Raw genomic sequence first — 18,074 nt, 5'->3', positions numbered from 1 at the left:
TTAATTTTATCTTATTTTTAAAAAATCTCTCCAAACATCTTTTATTATTTAATAAAATTTAATATTTTTAAAATAAATATAATTAAGAATTAATAAAAATATCTTTCTTTAATATATATGTAAAAAAATAAAATAAAAAAAATAAAAAAATATTTTAATAATAATTATTATAAGAATGATTTAAACCGTTAATATTATCTGCAAACTTTAGAAAGAAAATACTTTTGTATTATTTTGATTCATTTTTTTTTTTTAAAAAAAAACAACGTGTATATTATCTTTTTAAATAATGCTAACAAAAAACAAATGAGAGAGAGAGAAACATAAACATAGTATATAAAAAGGAGCAACGTAAATAAAGACAACAGAATGAGGTTGCACTTGTTTCAAATACGCGAGGAGTTTTTGGGAGTTGGTGGGCGGGCGGATTTTTACGGATATCCGATCCGTCCAAACTCTGTTAGGATAGATTTAAATTTTTACAAAACGGATTTGGACAAATTCGAATTAAAAAAATTTTAACCGTTTTAAATTTGGGTAGGGTTCGGTGTTAGGTGATCAGATAGCCATTATCCGAACCCGATTACCTATATTAACAAAACTAACCCTAATTTTTTTTTTATTTTACTCTTTTCTCTCTCTGTCGGCGCCTCTCCCTCGCTTCCCTTTCCTCTCTTCGTCGACGCCTCTCCCCCACTTCATGACGACTGCCGACAGCCCAGTCGGCACCGGCGACATCTCATTTCTCTTCCCGATAAATCTTCTCTCTCCACAGTGCGATATGTCATTCTCTCTCCAGTCGGCGACATCTCCCACTTCCTAGTCGCCACCGGCGACGTCTCCTTTCTCTCTCCCAAGTCGACGACAACGACGATAAATCTTCTCTCTCTAATTAGTGATATCTCCTTCTCTCTCCAGCGGCAACATCTTCAATTGAGTTTGCTGTTTTTTGTCATTGAATTGATTATTTATATACTTTTAAAAAATTTAATTATTTGTTATTTGATTAATGTAATACGGTTGATTTTTAGAATTTATGAACAATTAATTTAATTATCTAGTTATAAATAGTTATTTATTGGGTTGCTATTTTTGTCATTGAACATTTCTCCTTTTAATATTGTATTTGCTGAGTTGTGCAAATGTTATAGTTTATTTGTTAATTTTTAATTTTTATCATTTAAAATTCGGGTTTGGATATTATGCTGTTATTGTTAAAGGGTTTGAGACAGATAATAAAATTAAAATATTAAACCGTTTTGAAACGGTTCCAAAATTGTATATATAATCCGGTTCGGTTTGAATACTCTCAATCTGCGGATACCCTACCTACCCGTTTACATCCCCAGACGTCGGGGTGGTGCTGGTGGTGGTGGAGCTCCTTTTTTGTTATTGCCTTTAGCTCTTCTTTGGGTGCTAGAAGACGGCCGCTGATTCTTTTGTCATGGTCGGTAATTATCCCTCCTCCGCCACTAGGCCACCGTTCCCATTCTGAAACACATCCCAAATTCCCCTTATCAACCATTCATTGTTGAAGCCGGTTATTTTTTTTCTCTTGCAATCTTTGTAATTGTTATTACCAAAATCAATCAAACCAATCCAAATAAGGAGCCCATTTCGTAGTTTTTCTTAAAAATGGGAAAGGAAAGGAAAATAAAGACCAACGGAAGGATATCGAAAATAGGGAGTTATGCGATAGCCTCGTCAATGCCGATGAGGGACCATCGGCAACAGCCCAGCATTACCTGCACCACCTTTAACATCTTAGCACCCATGTACAAGCGCATTAACCTTGGCAGAAATCAGAATTCCCGAGAAAGCGATTGCAGAGTTTACTGGCTCGCCAGAAGCAACCGGATTTTGGATTCCTTGTTGCGGGAGAGATCTTGCATAATTTGTCTTCAGGTTTTTCTTGGCTCTATTGATTCAAATCCTGTACTCTCGCTCAATCATTATTATTTGTTTATTCTTGTTTATCCATTTTCTTTTGGCGGGGATGGCACAGGAATTCTGGTTAGGAAACGAAGAACTGGTTAGCATGTACGAGAAGAGACTGGGTGACGCTGGTTATGTCAATTTCCAGCTTGGGCGCACCAACAACCGTGGAGATGGTATGGTACCTTCTTTCGCAATTTGTTCTGTCTTTCTTTATTTCTTTCTTTGTAACTTTTTATAATCTCTTGTTTACAAGCGATTGAATTTTTTGTTTTATTAGCCTTTTTAGATAGTTTGCTTTCTTTTAAATTGCATTGCCCAACGATATTTTTGACTAAAAAGGAACAGAGCATGTAAATTAAAACAAAATATAATGCAACAGTATCATAGAAACCTCTCTTCTTTCTTTTATTTTCCCAATATGGTATGGAAATTTTTCTTCCTTCCCTTTTTTCCCAGATTGTTTCCTGGAAGTATTATAGCATTGGATGGAAAGTGCGAACTCTTTTTTCAATTTTTATTTATTAATTTTTAGAACTTATTTTTTTCCTTGGCTAATCCTCTTGAAAAAACGCTGCAGTAGTTTTACCTTTCTTATCGTGACTTTTATTTTTAGTCTTTAAGCTAACAATAAAATCAACTGATTGTCTTCCCCCTTTCACAAGAATCGTTGAAATTAGTACTGTGCAGTTGCTTGTTCTAGATGTTGGTTGAATATATGGGGAACATATTCTGGGAAAAAAATTGAAATTCTATATTCGTTTCCACGCTTTTGTTGAACTCGTGTTGTTTTTGTCCTCCCTATTCCTCAGGACTTCTGACTGCTGTGCGGAAGGACTATTTTAGAGTTATTAATTATCGAGAATTACTCTTCAATGATTGTGGAGACCGTGTTGCTCAGTTGTTACATGTAGAATTAGCTTCCCCCTTTTCACAATTCCTAAACAACAACGATATTTGCCTAGAAATTCTCATTGTGAGCACCCATTTGTTATTTCCTCATGATTCGAGTTTATGTCTAGTACGATTACATCAGGTGATTACGACTTTCATTTTATAGACTCTTTGCTATATCCCTGTAATTAATTTTTGATCTGTGTCTTGCAATTCTAATAAATAGGTATATAAAATCCTGCAATATTTGGAATTCGTATCCGAAAGAATGCAAGCTCAGCCCAATGCCGATTATACTTTGCGGGTAAACTTATAATTCTGCCCTTTGGTCTTTACTAGATTCCATGCATTAGTAAAAAGTGACACTCAATTTTTAGATGCATGCCTTCATAGAACTGCACTCAATTGTTTCTTCTTTCCTTCATATGCTCATTTTCCCCAGTGACTATTTTCCCCAGTGACTGGAATGGGAGCAAACGAGGGCATGTTTACAAGTTCCTCAGATCACAAGGTTTTGTATCATCATATGATACTGCTCATCAGTACACTGATGCAGATGCTCACAAGGTCTTCAAATTTCTATATATAATTGTTGTGAGAATATCTAGTTTATATGCAAGTTCGCAAATATATTTCTAATTTCTTCCATTTTTGGATTACAGTGGGTTAGCCACCGGAATCATTGTGGGAACATATGCGGTGTAGATTTTATATGGCTGCTCAATCCTAATAAATACCGTAAACTATTAAAAACTAGTTGGACGGACGCTGTATTCGGCATGTTCAAGGTCAGATATTTTTTGTTGTTTGCCTAACCCTACCACTTTGTGCTTTTGACTTCAACTACATTATACATGCAATGATTATTGGATCGGAGAGGAGCACATGCTTCTTATCTCACATGCATTGTGGGTCTCACAGGCTGTGACTGAACATGTGTTCCTCCTGTACATGGTAATAACTCATTTTTCTGATCAATTTGACTTCACATGTATGTAATGATGCGGGACTTTACACTAGAGATTTTTAGGTCTCTGTATCTAATGAAGATATTTGCAAATAATATTTTGGTATTTTAATTTTTAGGGTATTTTAGGTATTTGGCTTTATTATTAGCATTAGACTTATTTTCTTTACATGAGTCTTATGAAGGGTTTTTTAGAGCTTTGTGATTTGACAATTTAGAATATATAAATTTGAGAGCTTAGGGTGTTTTTCCCCAATTATGTGTTGTATTTCTTTGTATTTCTACATCAAATTGCCTTGTTAAATGAGGATTTGTACCTCCTTTAACTAATTTTTGATCAGTTCATGTTGATTGAGATAATAATAAGACATTATTAAAAAAATTTTGTTCAGCCTATTATATCAAAAGCATTTATTATGCTCCATCACCAGAGAAGATCTACTATGACCTAAAAAACTGCATATACGCTGTGAGAGGAGATCAACCGTCATTCATCCAAGTTGTATGTAATTTCTCAACTTGGGAGGTGGTTGTTAGCAAAAACAGAGAAGGACAGAACTGAACCCCACACATTTCATTGAAACAAAATATTGTTTAAATACAAAATAAAAATAACTGATGATAAAGATCATGGTCCATGATTCTACCCATGATCAAAACATGGAAACATGCTTAACAGAAAAAAAAATAATAATAAATTTCCTAAAACTTAGTTACAGCTTGTTAACAATTACAGCAATGGAGAGCAAGGGAAGAAGATGAAAAATGAAAAAAATTGAGGAAGAAGACTTCTCTATTGATCTGGTATTCTCTTACCGGAGAAGTTACAAAAGGAAGCTTTTATAGAAAGCTTTTACAAGTCAAAGTGTCCATCTTAGCATCTAACCTTTCTAACATTAAAAAAACATAATCCCACCAAATCTGGAATGAAACAGAGTTTCTGATAAAGTAAATACAACAGAAACCAAAGTGCAATAACCAAAGGATAAAACTTAACAAAAATACAAAATATTTCTAACTAGTTTCCAACTACAATCTCAACTAGACTAACACTCCTCCTTGAGATTATTTTTGGAAACACCAAGCAAGGATTTCATGAACTCAAGTTTTGCTCTTGGTAATGCTTTTGTAAAAATATCAGCCTGCTGCAAATTTGAAGTGCAATGGACCAGCTTGATTTCTCCATTCTTCTCAGCTTCTCTCAAAGCATGAAACTTCACATTAATGTGCTTGGTCCTACTATGCTGAACTGGATTTTCAGCTATGGAAATAGCTGATTTGTTGTCCACAAAAATAGTTGTAGGTTCCTCTTCAGGTTGTTGCAAACCAAATAAAATTTTTCTTAACCAAATGGCTTGATTGGCAGTAGATGCAGCTGTAACATACTCTGCTTCTGCTGTGGATTGAGCAACAATGTCTTGTTTCCTTGAATTCCAAGTGAAGGCTCCAGACCCAAAGGAAAAAACATAACCAGAGGTGCTTTTATAATCATCCAAGCAACCAGCCCAATCACTATCTGAATAGCCAATCAAAGTAGCATCCTCAACATTGGTATAATAAATACCATAGTTTGCAGTACCTTTCAAATACCTGAGGACCCTTTTAGCAACACCAAAATGCTTCTGACTTGGAGATTGCATGAATCTAGATAAAAGACTAGTTGAAAACATCAAATCAGGCCTTGTAGCAGTCAAATACAACAAGCTGCCAATTAGACTTCTGAAAGTAGAACCTTCGACTTTTGGTTCCCCATCATCTTTATGAAGCTTCTCATTCAGTACCAATGGAGTTGCAACTGATTTGCAATTCTCCATACTGAATTTCTTCAACATATCAAGAGCATATTTGTGCTGAGAGATGAATATTCCACTTTCAGATTGGTCGACTTCAATGCCAAGAAAATACTTCATCAAACCAAGATCTGACATTTCAAATTCATGCATAACCCTTTCTTTGAATCTTTGAATTTCCTCTAAGTTGTCTCTTGTTACCAATAAATCATCAACATACAAAGAAACAATAAGCAAACTCTTGCCTTTGGTGTGCTTCACATACAAAGTGGGTTCATTAGGACTTCTTTGAAAGCCTTGATCAAGTAAATGAGAATCCATTCTGCTGTACCAAGCTCTTGGAGCTTGTTTTAACCCATACAAGGCTTTATTAAGCTTGTAGACATGATCTTTACAACCAGCAATTTCAAATCCTTTAGGCTGTTCAACAAAGATTTCTTCCTCCAAGTTGCCATTGAGGAATGCAGACTTGATATCCAAGTGAAAAATCTTCCATTTGTTTTGAGCAGCAAGTGCAATCAGCAATCTCACAATATCATGCCTTGCAACAGGAGCAAATGTGTCTCCATAGTCAATACAGGGACTTGAGCATATCCCTTAACAACTAGTCTTGCTTTGTACTTGAACACACTTCCATCAGGATTTAATTTAACTCTGTATACCCATTTAACTCCAATGACCCTCCTATTCTGAGGTCTAGGGGTAAGAATCCAAGTTTCATTCTTGTTAATCATCCCAATCTCCTCCTGCATTGCAGCTATCCATGCATCATTGGTTGAGGCTTCAACATAGTTTGAAGGTTCTGAAATAGCCAGGTTACAACTCTCATAAATCTCGGCAAGAGATTTGGTTCTTAGTGGAGGTGAATCAACATAAGAATCTGTATCGAAATTAGAATCTGATTCTGGAACTGCAGGAACGGTTCTAGTTTTCTGCTGATCTGAACAACAATACTCAACTTGATTTGTTTTCCAATTCCAATAAGCATCTTCATCAATCTTCACATCCCTACACACAACCACCTTCTTGGCTTCAACTTTGACACTCTATAACCCTTCGATTGAGCTGCATAACCCAAAAAGATACCAATTTCTGCCTTATCATCAAGATTGCCTCTCTTTACTGCAAGAACATGGATGTAACAAGCGGAACCAAACACTTTCACGTGTTTTGCTGATGGTTTTGAACCAAACCAAGCCTCCACAGGTGTCATTCCTTGCACTGACTTTGTAGGAAGCCTGTTGAGAAGATATACAGCTGTATATACAGCTTCTGCCCAAAAATTCTTTGATAATTTCTTCTCAATCATCATGCATCTAGCCATCTCTATTACTGTTCTATTCTTCCTCTCTGAGACACCATTTTGTTCAGGAGAATAACTAACTGAAAATTGATGCTTGATTCCCAAATCTTCACAGAATTTGTTAAACTCACCAGAAGTATACTCAGTACCGTTATCTGATCTCAAAGTTTTTAATTTGCAGCTACTTTGCCTTTCAACAAGAGCTTTAAATTTTTTAAATACTGAAAAAACTTGAGATTTGTTGGTGAGAAAATAAACCCAAGTCATCCTTGTCAAATCATCAATAAAGAGGATGAAATACAAGTTGTTACTCATGGAAGCTGTCCTCATTGGTCCACATACATCAGTATGAACCAATTCCAGCTTTTCCTTGGCCCTCCATGTTGCATTAACGGGAAAAGATTGTCTATGAGACTTGCCAAGTTGGCAATTTCCATATACACTACCATCAAGAAAAATTTCAGGCATATTTCTAACCATTTCTTTATTTTGCATGTATTTGAGAGAATTCAAGTTGTAGTGGCCAAATCTTTTATGCCACAAATCAGATTCAGCATTTCTAGCAATATATGAGGTGTGTTGTTGAACTGAATTCCAATTTAAAGGAAAGCTATTACCCACCATATTAACTTTAACAATTTCAGCACCATGAGAGAAAAATGGAGCACACATTGTCTTTGAATGACAAGGAATAACCCTTCTTCATCATTTGAGCAACACTAAGCAAGTTTTGATCTAAACTAGGAATGAAAAGAACATCAGGAACTAGTTTGATACCTTGCTTAGTCTGAATATATACTGAACCCTTGCCTTGAGACTCCACAATTTCTCCATTCCCAAGCTTTACTTTGACCCTCACTGATTTATCAATGGAAGAGAACAAGCTTTCATCTCTTGCCATGTGACAAGTGCAACTACTATCCACAAGCCAAGTGTGTTTGCAACCGGTATTTGAGGAGTGTGTAACAGCAAAATATGATCATCTCATTGAGCTTGATCATCATGGTAATTAAGTTGTTGTGCAGGTTGCTGGTTATGATTATGGTTTTGCCTATATTGCTTGAGTCTGCAATTTTTATCAACATGACCCAGCTTCTTGCAATAACCACATTGTGGTGGCTTAACTCCACTCTTTTGCCAGCAATCTTTCTCAAGATGGTTGGTTTTGTTGCAAGTAGGACAAGGTGGGAAATTTGCTCTTCTACCTCCCTTCCTTCTATTTGCCTGTTGCTTGCTCTTGTTAAAAGAATTACTTGTAGCTTTCTTTACTTCTTCAACTAGCTTGCCCTTTTGTTTCACAAGAAACGCTTCCTCTGAGGATTCCTCCATTCTGAATGTCCTCCTTTGCTTAAGAGCTTGTAGAGCATTAACCAACTCTGAAAGAGAAATGGTGCTCAAGTTTTTAGAATCTTCCAAAGAAGAGATCTTTGGCTCAAATCTCTCGGGTAGGCTTACAAGAACTTTCTCCACAATTCTTTTATCACTAAGCTCCTCTCCTAAAAGTCTAATTTTGTTGACAACAAAGAGTAATCTATCAGAATACTCCTTGACAGATTCAGAATCCTTCATTTTAAGGACTTCAAACTCTCTTCTCAAATTTAGAATCTGCATGCTTCTAGTTTTGTCACTTCCTTGGAACTCTTCCTTCAGCTTATCCCAAGCTTCTTTTGCTGATTCACAAGCCATGATTCTTGTGAAAATAACATCAGAAACAGCAGAATGAAGACAAGAGAGTGCCTTGAACTTCTTTGCACACTCTTCACTATGTTGCTTCATTTGAGCAACCGTAGCATTGTCTCTCAAAGGAGGTGGGTCTCTACCCGTTTCCACAACTTCCCATAGATCATAGGCCTTCAAATAAGCCTTCATCTTCACTGACCAGATGGGATAGTTTTCTCCTGAGAAAACAGGTGGTGGAGGAGCTGAATAGCTACTTGAAGCCATATTTTCACAAACAACTATTTAAGGGTTTTTTGAGGAAGGTTTCCTTGCTAGTTTTCTCTCTTTTACAGGTCACACAAAGACTATAAAAGGCTCTGATACCACTGTTAACAATTACAGCAATGGAGAGCAAGGGAAGAAGATGAAAAATGAAAAAAATTGAGGAAGAAGACTTCCCTATTGATCTGGTATTCTCTTACTGGAGAAGTTACAAAAGGAAGCTTTTATAGAAAGCTTTTACAAGTGAAAGTGTCCATCTTAGCATCTAACCTTTCTAACATTAAAAAAACATAATCCCACCAAATCTGGAATGAAACAGAGTTCAACAGAAACCAAAGTGCAATAACCAAAGGATAAAACTTAACAAAAATACAAAATATTTCTAACTAGTTTCCAACTACAATCTCAACTAGACTAACACAGGTTGTAGACCAAGTCATTTAACAACCCACCTAAACAGAAAAATAGAAACTAAACATCACGTTTAACAACTTTAGCAAATCAGCAGTATCTAAGACAATTTCTAACACTCCTCCTTGTCTTTGATGCTGCAAACTTCCATTTTATTTCTTGAATATGCAAATTTGGCTTTAGGCAAAGTTTTAGTAAAATCATCAACAATCTGGTCCTCAGTTCTACAATAAACTAACAACACTTCTCCTTCTTTTTGAATTTCCTTCAGAAAGTAGAACTTAATCTTGAAATGCTTTGTCTTCCCATGAAATATTGGATTAGATGAGATTGATATGGCTGCCTGATTATCAACAAAGATTGACGTTGGCTCTAGCTGTTCTTCATTCAAATCTTTGAGAATTTTCCTAAGCCACAAAGCATGGTTTGCTGCAGCAGTTGCAGCATCAAATTCAGCCTCTGCAGTACTTTGAGCAATGATTTCTTGCTTCCTGGAACACCAATTGATCACACCTGATCCAAAATTAAAGCAGAAACCTGTAGTACTTTTCATATCATCTACCGAACCTGCCCAATCACTGTCAGAAAAACCAACTAACTTGAAATTTTGACAGCAAGCATACTTTACTCCAAAATCAATTGTTCCCTTTATGTATCCCACAACATGTTTTGCAGCTTGTAAATGTTCCTCACTAGCACAATGCATAAATCTAGAGAGGAGAGAATTTTACTCTAGGCTGTATAGGAGTGTCAACTGGCTTACACCCTTCCATATGAAACTTCTTTAGGATCTCTTTTGCATATTTGCTTTGATTGATGAAGATCTCATTTTTCCTTTGTCTCACTTCCAAACCAAGAAAATAAGACATCAACCCAAGGTCAGTTATTTCAAATTCTTTGAACATTTCAGCCTTAAAACAGTCAATAAGCTCCTGTTTGCTTCCTGTAACAAGAAGATCATCAACATAAATAGAAACAATGGTCAAATCAGCACCATTTTTCTTTATATATAAAGTTGATTCACTAAGACTTTTCACAAAGCCTAAGCTTAGCAAGTGATCATTCATACGACTGAACCAAGCCCTTGGTGCTTGCTTAAGGCCATACAATACCTTTTTAAGCAAATACACTTTATCTTCATGCCCTTGCACAACAAAACCTTCTGGTTGCTCGACATAAATTTCTTCCTCCAAAAGACCATTCAAAAACGCAGACTTGACATCTAATTGAAACACCTTCCAACCTTTTTGAGCTGCCATAGCCAACAATAATCTAATAGTATCAAGCCTTGCAACAGGAGCAAAAGTCTCCGAGAAGTCCACACCAAAGATTTGTGCATAACCCTTCACAACGAGTCTTGCCTTATGCTTATTTATTGATCCATCAGCATTAAGCTTTGTTCGGAAAACCCATTTCACCCCAATAATTTTCCTGTTTTGAGGTCTCTCAACAAGCTTCCTGGTTTGATTTTTTTCAATCATTTGCATCTCTTCTTCCATGGCAAGCTTCCATTTTTGCTCCATCATTGCTTCAGCAACACTTGCCGGCTCTAATAATGCTACATTGCATCTTGCATAGATTTCAGATAGCAACTGTGTACCACGAACTGGTTGTTCATCAACATCCTCAACAGTGGGCTGCTACATACTCGAATGTTGAACATCGTCACATGCACTCAAATTCCATTGGTCCTCCTCCATAAAAACATCTCTACTTATTATGGTCTTCTTATTTTGTGGCTGAAATATTATATAGGCCTTTGAGACACTGCTATAGCCTATGAAAATTCCAGGCTCAGATTTCTTTTCCAATTTATCTCTTTTAACCTGAGGAATATAGGAGAAACAAAAACATCCAAACACTTTCAGATTTGTGAGAGAGGGTTTGTGGCCATACCATGCTTCATAAGGAGTCTGCCTCTGGAGAGCTTTAGTAGGCAATCTATTCAATAAAAAAAACTGCAGTATTGGCTGCTTCTGCCCAAAACTTTTTAGGAAGGTTTTTCTCATGCAACAAGCAACGAGTCATCTCCATTATAGTTCTATTTTTTTCGCTCACTTACTCCATTTTGCTGGGGAGTATATGGAGTAGTCAATTGATGCTCGATCCCTGCTTCTTCACAAAATTTATTGAACTGATATGAGGTATACTCTTTTCCATTATCAGATCTTAACACCATGATCTTACATTTACTTTGATTTTCAGCCCATGTCTTGAATCTATAAAACACTCCAGCCACTTCTGATTTGAATATGAGAAAATATATCCAGCACATTCGAGTTAAATCATCAATAAAGGCAATATAATACTTACTGCCTTTGAGTGATGGTGTTTGATATGGCCCTCCAAGATCAGTATGAACAAGTTGAAGTTTTTGTGAGGCTCTCCAAGCTATTTTGGCAAAAGGCAATCTGATTTGTTTGCCAAATTGACAAGCATTGCAACCAGATATTTCCTTTTCAAGTGAAGCCATGCCCTGTACCAACTCATGTTTTTGCATAAATAATAAAGCAGAATGATGATAGTGACCCAACCTCTTGTGCCAAAGGTTAGTGGTTTTGACAGAGACTTAATGAGCTGAATACTCCTCCTCCATCAGATCAAGAGGGAAGCTTTTCCCCTTCATTTTGATTGTAAATACCTCCAATCCTTTTGCATCTTTAATAATACAGCTTCTGTTCTCAAAACACACCTTAAAACCTTTTTCAAGTAATTAGCCAACACTTAAAAGATTTTGATCAATATTTAGAACATACAACACATCAGTAATGACTTTAGTTCCAGAAATACTTTCAATTGCAATTGAACCTTTACCTTTTGCAGAAATATATTCTCCATTTCCAACACGAACTTTTGAGGTTGATGTCTTATCAAGAACCTTGAAGAGTTCGATATTGTTGGACATATGATTGGTGCAACCGCTGTCAACAAGCCAAGTATCAGCCGAACTAACGTAGCAAGATGCCACAAATAATTATTCTTCCTCCTCCTGATTCACAGCTTGAGCCTCGTTCACTACCTGATTGCCTTTGTTTTTGCAAATTTTGTCAATATGCCCCATTTGATTGCATGTGTTGCATTTTGCATCAGGTCTGTTCCAACATCTAAAATAAGGATGATTGGTTCTGCCACAATGTTGACAAGGGTGATAATTTCTTCCTTTGTTGCTTGTTGCACCATTGTTGCTTGTTGCACCATTGTTGCATGCTCCAAGAAAAGAATTGCTTCCAACACCTGCAACTAGATTGTCTTTGCTCTTCTTTCCCTTTTTTTTTCTTATTTTTCCAAGAGTCCTTAAGTTGCAACTTGGCTTGCATTGCACTTTCAATTGAACCATCTTCTCCAATCTGCCTTCTTTGCTCTTGTGCATGAAGAGCATTTAGCAACTCAGCCAAGAAAATTTTTGTAAGGTCATGAACCTCCTCGAGTGCAGAAATTTTGGCTTCCAATCTTTCTGGTAATGTTACCAGAATCTTCTCAACAATTTTGCCATCTGGAATTTTTTCACCAAGAAGCCTAAGCTTGTTGATAATATCCAGCAGCCTATCAACATACTCTTTTACAGTTTCAAAGTCTTTCATCTTTGTTAAATCCCACATCGATTGTGGAAAGGGGTAATGTGCCCCTTGTATGGGCCATAGGCACTCCTCCCCCTTGAGCTCCCTTCTGATATTCAAGATACGCATGCTTTTGGTACGCGCATTACCTTGAAACTTTGTCTTGAGATATTGCCAGATGTGAAAGGCAGTCTCCAAGTTCATAATCCTGGTAAATACAAACATGTTTTGGCTTTAAACGTCTTTGTAGTTTTCTCCTTGTGTGTTTTGATCTACTGCATAGTTGGATTCTCAGACAGTTGATCAATTTCAAGGTCTTCAGCCACTGCTTCCCAAAGATCCCATGCTTGTAGATAAGCAGTCATTTTAACTGCTCATGATTGATAATTTTCTCCGGTGAACAGTGGAGGTGGAACAGGACAATAATCTTTTGAAGCCATTTGAATCAAGATTTGAAACTTGGAGAGGGTTAGTATTTCTGTATAACCCTTAATGAAAAAAAACTCACACTCACATGATCACAGGTCCCTTAAGATAAGGAGCTCTAATACCAAGTGTTAGCAAAAACAGAGAAGGACAGAACTGAACCCCACACATTTCATTGAAACAAAATATTGTTTAAATACAAAATAAAAATAACTGATGATAAAGATCATGGTTCATGATTCTACCCATGATCAAAACATGGAAACATGCTTAACAGAAAAAAATAATAATAATAATAAATTTTCTAAAACTTGGTTACAGGTTGTAGACCAAGTCATTTAACAACCCACCTAAAGAGAAAAATAGGAACTAAACATCACGTTTAACAACTTTAGCAAATCAGCAGTATCTAAGACAATTTCTAACAAATCTGCATTAGTAAAATTTAATGGGAAATTTGTTTCTTTTCCTTATCCAGTATATTAAATTAGGCTGCTGTGAGTTGAATCAACTTATGGAAGTCTACATTAACTAGAGATATTGTTTCTGTAAATGCTGAGATGTCCTTAAACTCTTTAATATCAGTTGCAGTATTTTCTTTATATTTTGCACAACATTTTGCAGATTACAGCTGTTATCTTGAATAGGAGCAAGACTTTGCCTCTTGATTGGCTTTACTCGATATTTCTTTTAGTTAGTGACAATATGAATCAACTAAATTAGTGCTGAAACCAAACTATTATTTAATTTTTTGTGTTTGTGTGTTTCCTGTAGAAATCTGTTGGTTCCCTTTATTTTACCTAACATCTAGGCTCTAGCATTGTACATATCAACCGCAGCAAGTGGAAATAAAGTAGCAATGTGTTAGGATAGAAGCCCTCATTAGTATTTCAGTAACTGAAAATAAGAAATTAGAGAAAGGGAGAAGAAGAAGAAGGACAACTTATAGGGAGTAAGATAGAGAGAAAGGAAGAGAATTTAGAGAAAAAGATAGAGATTTTATTGATCAGAATAGCTGATACAAAAACTTCCAGCTTTTTTTGTATTTAATCCATCCAATTCCTCTAGTAACAGATTAACAACTGGTAACTGCCTCTAACAACTGACAGCTCTCCCTCCAAATTTCTCTAGCAAACTAACAAACTTCCCTCTAAAAGTCCAGTTGACTTTTCTCACCTCTCTATCTCAGTCTATACCGCCTCTCTCAACTCAACTCTACATTCTTTTCTTTATTCTTGTATTTCTTCCTTCTATATATAACAGGATGTATGAGAAAAAATTTTGTTCACCTTTTCATAAGTTAAGAGCTTGCAACTATCTGCAGTAATATCAATAACCCAGCAGTGGTAAAAATTTATTAAATTACTCATGTCGTAGCTTCAAATGCGACATGATGTACTATTCATCTATTTTCATGGATGACTAACAGCAGCATCTTTCTTTGGTACGCTTAACTGGGAAACCTCTTCTTTCACCTTTTTCTTTCCTCTCCAAAGTACATTTTCTAATTTCCTTGCTGTTAATCTGTGGTTCTCAAAAATTACTTCTCTCATAGTGCAAGTTCATTCATCTTATGGAGTTGGATGTGGCACTTAAACTAAGTAGTCAATCCTCTGGAGATTCAATCTCTGACTGGAACTTCCATATTTCAGTATCTACTACGGAGGGCTTCACTCACAGAAGAGGATGCCTTTGCTTTTCTGAAGGCTGATATTAATGGTGATTGCATTACCTACTATGGTTTCTGTGAGGCTCTTCGACAGGTGTGGTGAATCATCAAGTTGGTACCTTTTTCATTTTTCTTTGATAGTGATTACTCAGTAGGATAAATATACTTGTCACAAATTTGCACCCATCACCATCTCCTAATTATGCAGCTTAATTTAACTGGCCGCTGCCATGGACTCAGTGTTGAAGAGACAAAGGACTTGTGGGTACAAGCAGATGTTGATGGAAATGGCCTTGATTATAAAGAATTCCAGGTATCCAAAAACTTAGAATGACTATTTTCACTTGTATTAATTACAGAAACTGTCAAATTATCCCACATTTCAAATAATTTTCTGGGAAATGCAACTGCTTTAGAAACTGTAGCACCAGGACTAGCAATCAAGGGTGTTTTAAGACTTGCAGCATAAGCATTTCAGTAGCCTTTCTGTCAACGTAATTCATGTTATGAACCCAGAGGGTTTCACATGTTTGGTAACCGTACAATAGTTATTCCATAGCTGCAAGATGGCCTGCCATGTCCTTCAAAAGTGTAATTTGGTTGAAGAAATGCAACTGGTTACTGCTATGTTTTTTTTTTCTTGACATTTTTTTATACGTAAAACAATGATGATTATATTGTGGAATATGATTTAATTGCAGCATCGAATCTGGAATCCTGAATCTGCAGAACAAAATGATCAAATTAATAATGAAGACCAAAATGGCTTTCCTGAGGATGGGCAAGAGCAAGCCATTGGTTTGAGAGTGGAGAGTGCTGTGCTTTTCCCACCTGAAGTGGAGAAAGGAAGATGGCCTGAAAATTATTTTCTTTCTGACCATGCTCGGCTCACTGTGGTATTCTCACCAATAACCATGCCATGCTAAAAGGCAATTTCCTGACAGACCTTAAATACGAGGGCTATGGACAGGCTTATGAGAAAGATGGTAGAACACGCAAGGGATTCATTTGCAGAGGGCATTTCTTTAGTTCTTCCTGTGACAGAAAATCAATGATCAGTAGATCCTTACACCATCTTCACTGGGCTTTTGAGTATCAAATCTTCTGCTCCTGAAATATTTACTTGAGGATAAGTAAAGAAAAACAAGGCAAAAGAGAGGAAGAGGAAAGGAGGTGGAGTATAGAGTAAGAAGGGAAGAAGCCAAGGTCTTTGAGGATGCAAATATGCGAGACATCTCTTTCATTTTCCCTTCTTCTTTTGTAAATTGATGAATTCACCATTTTACTGCCGCTTGCGCTTGAATTGCATCCGGGGCAATTTTAAAGCAACGGTCTTGAAATGGGGTGTTCAACCAAATCCAAATTGTACAGAAATGGATAATGGAATCTAGTTTTCTGGTTTCTTAATATACTTGTGCGGAGAATATCACAAATTGTGCAGTGTTATTAGGAATAACTCCGGGCACCAGCAACCCGTCATCTTTAAAAGCCATAAAAAACAAGGAAATTCAAGTCTTGAGCGTGAAAAATCGAAATGTGATTTCCAAATAATCTTGCCAGGGCTTCAGCCTGAACAGGACCATGATCGGCTTGGGTCAATAATTTAAAGGCTTAAACCAGAAATGGCTTGGTTATTGCACTGTTTTTAATCATCTCCTAAATTCTCAATCCGGCCCATTTAACATTTCAATAGGAATTCAGTTTTAAAGGAGGAGAAGAAAGTTTTTTTTAGTAGGAAATTGAAGAATGAAGACTTAAATTATTGGAGATTGGAGGATCGAGAAAGTGGAATTTGAGATTTATTTTAATGTATTTATTATTATACTAAGTTTGTAAATGTAAAATTATAAAGAGAAAGAAAGAAAAATCATATAATAGATTGGGGCTTTTTTTTTTTTGTCAAAGAGTTAAAGGAGAATCGGAAAAAAAAAAAAAAAAGAGTTGGATGCTTTAACCAACTGAATAAGGTTAATAATTTTGATAATAAAGTTTGACGATATCATACTTTTCGGCCTTTGTGGCAGCCCACACCTCCTTTACCTTTTTCCCTTTAGAAAAGGTTCAGTGATTAGCAACTAGCTAGACCATGGAATTTTATAAAATGTAAATCCTGGAGTTCTATTTATTATATTTTATGAAAATGATTACTACCCATCACTCTCTATTTTTCATAGTTATTTACTAATTATTATTTTCCATTTTCTTAATCAAGTACTGGTAATTATACTTTTCCATTATTTAAATAAATAGGGTTAAATAATTATAGCTGGTAATTTTTATTTTATAATTTTTCAAAGCTACTTTTATAATTGAAAATAATTTCTGAATCTGCAAAATAGTATTTGATGATCTGAAATCCAGATAAAATAGAATTTATAATGGTTGAGTAAGTTTAGTTTGAGAGGAGGATGGCCCTCTCCCTTTATTCTTTTCCTTCTTTTTTTCACATGACGTCTAACAGTTTCTCTGCTATAAGGACGTCTGTCTCTATCATTCAGTTTCGTATGTACGGTGGTGTCAGTTCCCCTTACTCATGTCAGACAGTCATTTAATTCCCCCAGAACACGTGCAAGAAGGGCTGCGAAAAGACCGGATCTGCTGTCCATTCTTGGGTCCCATCACGGAGCGGGCTTCAACACAGCAGGTTTTGGGCTCGAAGGTGGCCCAGATCGGCTGATGTCTTTAGGTCCGGTCCATTGCTGTGGGCAGACTTTCTTTGAGGCGCTCTGGACTCTGAGCCGACCTACTCTATCATGGGCTCTGACCCGGTCTGGAAGGAAAAAGGACCCAGCGGTTATCAGAGTTTATATAATTAATTATAACAATGCAGTTTTATATCTAAATGAAATTATCTTTTTCTTTTGGTTGATATATAATTGTCCATTTTTTATAGATATAATTGTCATTTTTTATTTAAAGCATAACAAGTATATCTTGTATTAAGAGAGTAATTTATTTTTATTATTTAATTGTAATATTAAATAATAGTAAATTTTTTAAAAATTTAAAATGCTAAGCATAAATTAATATAATTGTATGATAAAAAGTATAAATAGATCAATTAGGCAAAAGCCAAAAAGTTAAGAAGGAAAAACAAAAGAAAAAAGGGAGGGCTTTTAGAGATCCACTAGTGGAGAGGGTAAGATTAAGAATTGGTAAACTCCAAAAGCATAAGTATAAG

General features: G+C 35.9%; 1 pseudogene; it reads left to right on the top strand.

Annotated features, from left to right (window-relative positions):
- The first annotated feature begins 1,350 nt into the window (after positions 1–1,350).
- Positions 1,351–16,296, top strand: LOC110619574 (annotated as a pseudogene).
- The last annotated feature ends 1,778 nt before the right edge of the window (positions 16,297–18,074 follow it).

This window comes from Manihot esculenta, chromosome 1, assembly GCF_001659605.2.
Source record: "Manihot esculenta cultivar AM560-2 chromosome 1, M.esculenta_v8, whole genome shotgun sequence".
Lineage (NCBI taxonomy): Eukaryota > Viridiplantae > Streptophyta > Magnoliopsida > Malpighiales > Euphorbiaceae > Manihot > Manihot esculenta.
This window is presented reverse-complemented; position numbering and strand designations above follow the sequence as displayed.